This window comes from Elephantulus edwardii, unplaced genomic scaffold (assembly GCF_000299155.1).
Source record: "Elephantulus edwardii isolate Elephantulus edwardi_28Jun2011 unplaced genomic scaffold, EleEdw1.0 scaffold00107, whole genome shotgun sequence".
Taxonomy (NCBI): Eukaryota; Metazoa; Chordata; class Mammalia; order Macroscelidea; family Macroscelididae; genus Elephantulus; species Elephantulus edwardii.
The window spans coordinates 5,242,024-5,249,206 of record NW_006399857.1 but is presented as its reverse complement, the minus strand read 5'-3'; the positions used below and the strand labels follow the sequence as shown (position 1 = coordinate 5,249,206).

Below are 7,183 nucleotides of genomic sequence, written 5' to 3'. Positions count from 1 at the left end.
TCATGAAGGGCCCTCGGCACCAAGGCATGATGGTGCATAGGAGCCAAAAGGCCTCCTGTGTGGAAGACGAAACTCAGAGCAACAGAGGCATCTTGACTCTCAAGCATCTTATTGAGCATAGACATTGTCACCAAATTGGATGACATGAAGAAGATCTGGCACCACACCTTCTATAGTGAGCTGCATGTGGCTCCTGAATAGCACGCTCAGCTGCTGATGGATGCCCCCTTGAACTCCATGGCTAACTGGAAGAAGATGACCCAGATCATATTCAGGACCTTCAACACCCTTGCCATGTATGTCGCCATCCTGTCTTTGTATGCCACTGGCAACGTCACTGACATTGTGATAGATTCCTGTGATGGGTCCCCCACACTGTGCCCATCTACAAGGGTATGCCCTTCCCCCGCCGCCACCACCATCCTGCATCTGGATCTAGCTGGCTAGGACCTGATGGATTACCTAAAGAAGCCTACGGCCTCAACACTACAACTGAGAGAGAAATTGCATGTCGAATCAAGGAGAAACTCTGTTATGTTGTTCAGGACTCTGAGTATGAGATGGCCAAGGTGGTTTGCTTATCCTCCTCAGAGATGAGCTATCTGAAGGTCAGATCATCATCATAGACAATGAGTGTTTCTGCTGCCATGAGACATTCTTCAAGCCTTCTTTCCTGAGTCTTGTGGCATTCATGAAATTACCTTCAACTCTACTTCATGAAGTGTGATGTTGACAGCCACAAGGACCTCTACACCAACACAGTGCTGTCCTGTGGAACCACCATGTAACCATGCATTGGTGACAGGATGCAGAAGGAGATCACAACACTGGCCCCCAAGCACGATGATCAAAATCACTGCTCCTCCTGAGCGTAAATACTCTGTGTGGAATTATAGCTCCATCCTGGCCTCCCTGTCCATCTTCCAGCAGATGTGGATCAGTAAGCAAGACAACGGCTCTGGCCCTTCCATTGTCCATTGCAAATGCTTCTGGGCATACTGTTTAGTTGTGTTACACCCTTTCTTGAGAAAGCAAAACAAAACAAAACAAAACAAAACAACCACCCTAACTTGCACAGAAAAACAAACAAACAAACAAACGAGATAGGAAAAACAAAACGATAAAGCCCCCCCCACACACACATACACACCATGATTTATGCAGATGACATAACCTTGTTTACTGAAACTGAAGAGAACCTGAAGCATTTGCTGCAGAAGGTCAAGGACTATAGTCTGCAATATGAATTGAAGCTCAATATCAAGAAAACAAACTTTCTCACCAATTTTCCAATGGAAGCTAAGAGTTTCCGCTTGCTCTGCTCCACAATCAATACAATTGTTACCAACAGTCAGTAAATCAAAAGACAAAATACATTAGGAAAATCTGCTATCAGGAAAGCTCTCCAAAGTGTTAAAGAGCAATAATGTCAGTCTGAAACTAAGATGTGCCTAATTCATGCCATGATCTTTCCAATTACCTGTTTTGCATCAGAGAGCTGGACAGTGACTACAGAGGACAGAGGAAGAATTGACACCTTGGAGTTATGGTGTTGCAAAGGAGTATTGAATATACTAGGGACTGCCAAGAGAACAAGTAAGTCTGTATTGGAGAAGGCAAAGCGAAGTTGGTCCTTGGAAGCAAGGATTTTGGACCTTTTCTCGAATATTTTGGGCATATTGCCAGTCCTTGGAGAAGAACATCATACTTGGGAAGGTGGAGGGACAGTGCATAAGAGAAAGACCCTTGATGAGATGGATTGACACAGTAACTGGGTTAATGAGTGTAGGTGTGTCAAAACATTGAGACTGGCCCAGGATAGAGCAGATATCAGGGCTATTGTGAAGGCAGGTCAACTTGAAGGCACACAAAACAACTCAATAAATTATTAAAGAAAAAAAGTTCTATTTAGTTAAATACCATACTTTAAATAAAAGACTTTTCTAAGTAGATGTTTTATTAGACTGTTTAAAAAATAGGTAAAATAAATTTGTATATGGGAGCATCTGTTTGATTATAACATCCATATGCTGTGTCCCATAAATGAGATTATTTTCTTATGTAAACTAAATAGATCCCCTATAGAACTACTTAGAATTTTAATATATTTAGAAAAATAATCATTCTAAATATAATGAGAATTTGTATTGCATAATGCTTAAGATCAAGAGGTTTATATTGAAGAAAAAAATATATGATTCAAATTCTGGTTCAGCCAGCTTACCTCTCCGATCTTGGGAAATGTATTATTTCCTGTGAGGTTTATTTGCTCCTTTTTAAAATAGTCTTATTTTATTTGTTCCCTGTTGTCTACTGGATCATCTCATGTAAAAGAAAAAAATTTATTTTTGATATTAAAGTGGTTTCTGATCCTCAGTATCTGAAGTCTCTGCTTTAGCTTTCAATTTTCACTGGCTTCTTTATGTACATATTTGTCACCTTGACCTTTTTTCCATATGACACTTCATGTCAGAGTCTTTATGAGTAATTTGTGTTTTCCACAGGCGGGAGTCAGGTTAGTTAATGTCTTAAATTATGGCTGCTTTATAGATACAGGAAGCTCAGGGTTGTAACACAGAATGCCCAGTGCCACTCTTAATAATCTTTGACTAATATATTTCAGGCATGAGCCAAATTCACAGAAGTAGGAATTAGATTCCACACTTTAAGGAGAAATGTTGAAAGGACATCAGGTGAGAATTATGATTCTTGCTAATTTCTAAAACAACAAAATGGCAAAAATAGACAATGATGCTTAGAATTTATATTAAATGTGAAATACACAACAGAGTCTGGCTCAGGTTGAATCCTTTCACCAAACATATTTAACTTATATGTTGAAGAAATAACCAAAGAAAATAAATTATCTAAAACAGACAAAATGTATATCAAGATTAGAGGAAGACTCAACAACCTTGCATTTTTATGATTGCACTAATTTGTCTGCTGAAAGTAAAGAGGACTTGAAATACTTATTGAAGAAGATAAAAATCACAGACTTTAGTATGAATTAAACTTCAGTATCAATGAAAAAAAATATTTATCACAACTGGACTAATAGGTTACATCATTATAATTGTCAATTACTTCCTTTTACTTGGATCCACAATCAAAATCCTTGATAACAGTAGTCAAGAGATCAAAGTATTTTGCAAATCTACCATCAAGAATGTCTTGACAGAGCTAAAGAGGAAAAATGTCAATTTAAAGACTAAACTGTTTCTGATACAAGCCATGATATTTTCAACACAAGCCTATGAAAGTTGAATAATTAATAAGGAAGCCTGAAGAATTTATGTCTTTGATTTGTTGTATTGGTAAAAAGTGTCAAAAGTAGAGACACTTTGAAAAAGAAGAAAAACACACACAGCTTATACTGTGTGAAGGACAGTCAGAGACTTCCTTAAAACAAGGATTATGTGATGGTTTCACAAACAGTAGATATATTTCAAGGAGAAGAAAGGCTTTAAAAAAGAACATGATTGAAAAGAGGGAGGAACAGAATCCCTTGAACATGACAGTTTAGTAGATACTGTGAGGACTGAAAAGGATTGAGTAAAGTTTTAATCTGTTCAAGTGCGTAGGATCATTTTGAGTGGAAGTTGACTCAACTGCCTCGAACAACAATAGGCTCTGGCACATATGGATAAGTTGAAATCGCTTCCATTTGAATGAAGACTACAAAATTTTTTTCTGGCCAATGTGAAATATAAAAAAATCCAACACCAGAAACAAAAAAAAGCCCACTTCTGAAAATATAAAATTTAAATTGAAGTTTGTGGCATTTAGTTGCAACAGTGACCCTATGTAAAAGAGATGAAAATCGGATCTGATCATGTAGTACACTCACAATTGTTGTCACATATGAGCTCATAATTTGAGCTCTACCTAAAATCCATCACAATGATCCAATACTTTATCAAGTGTGATGCCCTTCTCCAAAAACTGGCACATCCTAATAAGATATTCTAAGTAATTGAACCAAAAATTTTCAGTCTTCATGTGTAATAAAGTCTATTTTAACTGTATTTCTCTCAAATACATCTTTTCTTTCTCAGACAGTGAAATACTCAGTAGCTCTTGTCAACAAACTCACAGTTCAGCTTATGTGAATATATAAATTAACAGAAATAGCTTGATTTTGGATTAGGTATTTATTTTTTACATTGTTATGTGGCTTTGAATCAGAACTGACTCATAATTGACCTGGCATAATGTTTTCAGAGACTTTAAATCACACAGGAGGAGAATATCTATTTCTATTTCCCCCAAGGATAATTGGTAGATTTGAACCTTTTGACTACACAACACCTTATCACTGAGCCAACATCTTCTTTTTTCTAACACTTTAAATAGATCATTTTTTAAAGAAGTATGATTAATGTAATATAGTTTTTTAATCTCCACTCCCAATTAGTTGGTTTCTATGAATAGAAACTTTCCATCATGTTTTCAACTCACTAAATCTTTATAGGAAAATATTGCTCATTTTTCTACAGTGGGGCAGTTGAGGATCTAGAACTACTGATCTTTAGATTAGAAGTGCTACATTGCCTTTAGTCCACTGAAAAGGCCCTTGAGAGCATATATCACTGATTTATTGACTGTTGCTTCCATTGGCATTGATTATGGATTTAAGTAAATCATTAACAACTTCAATATTTTCTCTTTTAGTCAAAGTACTGAAGAGCAATGGTGTCTCTCTGGAGACTAAGGTGCATCCAATACAGGCCATGGTCTTTGCAATCACTTGTTATGCATCAGAGTTGGACAATGACCAAGGAGGATACAAGGAGAATTGAAGCCTCTGAGCTGTGGTTCTGGAGAAGAGTATTGAGGGTACCATGGACTGCTAGGAAAACAAACATATTCATCCTGGAAAGGGTCAAACCAGGTGGCTCCTTGGAGGCAAGGATTCTGAGGCTCCATCTAACATACTTTGGACATGTTGTAAGAAGGGACTGGTCCTTGGAGAGGGACATCATGCTTGTTAGGGTGGAGGGACAGTGCAGGAGGGGAAGGCCCTCTATGAGGTGGATTGATTCAGTGACTGGGGTAATTGGGATGGGTGTATCAGAGATGGTGTAATTGGCACAGAACAGAGGAGAGTTTAGGGCTGTTGTACATAGGGTCGCTAGGATTTGCAAGCGACTTGACGGCACATAACAACAACAATAGTCATGATGTACGCTATATTACAATTAAATAAATATAATTATATTATAATGAAATTATTTTGATATATGGTATATTATAATGAAATGTGCAAGGAGCTGGAGTCAGAAAATCAAAAGGACAGAACCTGCTCAGCATTTCTTAAGCTGAAAAAAAAATAAAGAATAAATACAAGCCATGAGTTGCAAAGTTTACGGATACTATGGACAAGATATTGAATGATTCCAGAGGCATTAAAAGCAGGTGGAAGGAATATATGTCATTGTACTAAAAAGAATTGGCTGACAAAAAAGAATTTCAAGAAACTACATATGAGCATGAGACAATGATGCTGAGGGAGGAAGTGCAGGCTGCTCTGAAAGACTTGATAAAACATAAAGATCCAGGAATTGATGGAGTACCAATTGACATATTTCAGCAAACACATACTGTTCTGCATGTCCTCACCAAGTCATGTCAAGAAATTTGGAGAATATCTACTTGGCCAACTGACTGGTAGAGATCCATATTTATTCCTTTTCTAAAAAAAATGGTGACTAGAGTGTAGAAATTATCAAACAATATCACTAATATCACCCACTAGCAAAATCCTGCTGAAGATAATCCAGAAAAAACATTGACAGAGAACTACCAGAAATACAAGCTGGGTTTAGAAGAGGTAATGACACTAGGCACATTATTACCAATGTCAGATGGAACTTGACATAAAGCAGAGAGTTCCAGAAGAATGTTTATCTGTGTTTCATTGACTATTCAAAGGCATTTTAACTGTGTGAATCACAATACATAGTGGTTACACTTAAGGAAAATGGGAATCTCAGAACACTTGATTGTACTTATATGAAATGTGCTTATATTTGGACCAAGAAGTAGCCCTCAGAACAGAGCAAGGAAACACTGCATGTCTCAAAATCAGGAAAGGAGTGTGTCAGGGATGCTTCTTTCCCCCATACCTTTTCAATCTCTATGCAGAACAGATCAATTGGGAAGCAGCGCTTCATGAAGAGAAGTGTGGCAACAAGACTGCAAAGACTAACAACCTGTGATATGCAGATGACACAACCTTGCTTGCTGAAACTGAAGAAGACCTGAAGCAGTTGCTTCAAAATATCAAGGACTGTAGTCTTCAATATGGTTTGAAACTCAACATCAAGAAGACAACAGTTCTCACCACTGGGCCAATTGTCAGCACCATATTGGATGGAGAACTGATTGAGGTTATTAACAATTACAGATTGCTCTGATCCACAATCAACACACTTAACATCAGTAGGCAGGAAATCAAAAGACAAATTGCAATGGGAAAGTCTGCTGTCATTGACCTCTCCAGAGTCCTGAAGAGTAATGACATCAGCCTAGAGACAAAGATGCACCTAATCCAGGCCATGGTCTTCTCAATTTCTAGCTGTGCATCAAGTTGGATAATGACAAATGATGACAAAGGAATAGATGCCTTCAAGTTGTGGTGCTAGACAAGAGTCTTGAACAGACCATAGACTGCCAATAAAACAAACAGGTCTGTCTTGGAGAGAGTGAAACCAAGTCTCCTTGGATGCTAGGATTTTGAAGCTCCACCTCACTTTGAGCACATGGCCAGGAGAGATAGGCCCTTGGAGAAGGACATCATACTCGGAAGGGTGGACGGACAGTGCAGGAGAGGGAGACCCTGGATAAGATGGATTGATACAGTAACTGGGGTGATGGGAATTGATGTATTGGAGTTAGTGAGACTGACTCAAGACAGGGAAGGGTTCAGAACTGCTGTACAAAGGGTCACTGTACTTTGCAAGCGACTAAACGGCACATAAAAACAATAACATACTATTCTATTACAGGTTTCAAAGCAAAAGTGGCATCCAATTCCTAAATAACGTGCCCGCAGAAACCCTATAAACTTCGATAAATGTCAATAGTTGTAGAGGGGCTTCAAGTCTTTTGTTCATACGGTTGCTATGAGTCATGCTCAACTCAAAGGCAAGCAACAACAACATGCTTTAGTGGCTCAGTT

The 7,183-nt window shown here is 38.1% G+C and overlaps 1 pseudogene; it reads left to right on the top strand.

Annotated features, from left to right (window-relative positions):
* The first annotated feature begins 395 nt into the window (after positions 1 to 395).
* LOC102861899 lies at positions 396 to 1,107 on the top strand (annotated as a pseudogene).
* The last annotated feature ends 6,076 nt before the right edge of the window (positions 1,108 to 7,183 follow it).